Here is a 1762-nt window from a genome sequence, read left to right as displayed (position 1 = left end):
TGTTGTTGTTCTCTTCCTTGGAGCTATAAATGAAAATTCTGTGCAACCTATTGTTTCAGTAGAGAGAACGGTTTTCTATCGTGAAAGGGCTGCAGGGATGTATTCATCCTTACCTTATGCACTGGCCCAGGTAATGATACGAATTAGAGAAACTTGAGTTTCTAATTTATTGATAAATAAGTAAACTTGTGCAGGTGACCATAGAGTCTTTATATATTGCTATCCAGACAAGTATTTACACCATCTTTCTGTACCCGATGATAGGGTTCGAGTGGACCGCTGCTAAGTTTTTATGGTTTTACTACTATATGTTTATGAGTTTCATCTACTTTGTTTTATTTGGCATGATGACTATGGCATTGACACCAACCCCCCAAATTTCGGCTATCTTGGTATACTTTTTTAGCTGCCTTTGGAACTTGTTCTCCGGGATTATCATCCCAAGACCGGTACGATATCATGCTTTACACCCTTTTTCCTTTCAAGAGTCACCATAGTAGTATAAACAAATATGTGGAGGTGTTAAAATGGGTAACATGCGAGTAAACGCATGGGTCAAATTTATTAGGGTGTCACTCATACACGAACCCTTATCTTATATTCTAATAAATTTATTTAAATACTGCAGCAAGCACCAACATGGTGCAGGTGGTATTACTGGGCAAACCCTTTAAGCTGGACTATCTACGGTCTCATAACTGGCGAAATTGGTGACCACGGTTACATGTTTGAGGTGCCTGGAGCTGGTAACATGACTGTGAAAGGATTCATCAAAGAAAGTTTCGGGTATGAGTATGAATTCCTTCCTGTGGTGGCAATAGCACATGTTGGTTGGATCCTACTATTTTTCTTTGCTTTCGCATATGCCATCAAGTTCCTCAATTTCCAACATAGATAACATTTGGCTCATTTAATTACACCTGTGTAATCAGTTTGTTTTTTCATTAAAAGCTCACAAGATATAGTGAAAATTCATAAACATTTGTAAAACATCAAAGGAAAATGTTACGATTTTTGACCAATCGTAAAGGTATAATATAGCAATAATATATAATCTAAACACCAATATTTGTGACTAACTTTTATTTTATTTTTTTGAAAGAAAACTTTTATTAACAACCAGCCCGTCAACTCTGACTCCAAGAAAGAGAAAGTTCTGCGGCAAAACAAAGCCTATTACATCACGTTGAATTTACACCACGAATTCCAATCTATACAACCCTTTTATATCTACATCTAAACCAAAGAAAGCTCAGGATTTTTATCTCCGTAACCATGTCTGTGACCTTCACTGATTACAATGAAGGTACTTTCCTGCCACCATTTTCAAGAAGATCCTTTTAAATGAATGTCACTTCTTTCAACTTGACCATTTATGGATCTACACAAACCTTAATGTTTTCATACTTTCAAACACTACTATATGAAGATTAAACTCCACTTTAACCCGAAATACTTGAACCTTAAACACAAATTTTTGAATCTTTGAAGCTTGAACACACTTTTTATGAACTTTTGTAGACTTTTCTTGAACTTTGTGAACCCGAACCCACAAAATCTCTTGGAAATCCGTCTTTGAACACAAACAAGACCAAAATCCAAGGTTGTGACCCAAAATCTACAACTAGTAGAGCCCGAAAGCTCTGATACCAATTGTAGGTCCCTTGACCGGATCTAACAACACAACAACTATTACTAGTTATCTTAGATCAACCTCTACACTAGTTGGCGAAAACAACTAGTTAGGACCGAGATCTCGGAT

At 36.5% G+C, this 1762-nt stretch overlaps 1 pseudogene; it reads left to right on the top strand.

Moving 5' to 3' along the window:
- The first annotated feature begins 4 nt into the window (after nt 1-4).
- LOC143618232 (ABC transporter G family member 39 pseudogene) lies at nt 5-996 on the top strand (annotated as a pseudogene).
- Nucleotides 997-1762: the final 766 nt, after the last annotated feature.

The sequence above is a fragment of the Bidens hawaiensis genome, unplaced genomic scaffold (genome assembly GCF_021521415.1).
Source record: "Bidens hawaiensis isolate Kalapana, Puna unplaced genomic scaffold, B.hawaiensis_p1.1 tig00065901_1, whole genome shotgun sequence".
Lineage (NCBI taxonomy): Eukaryota > Viridiplantae > Streptophyta > Magnoliopsida > Asterales > Asteraceae > Bidens > Bidens hawaiensis.
The sequence above is the reverse complement of the archived record's forward strand: the minus strand, read 5'-3'. Positions and strand labels throughout refer to the sequence as shown.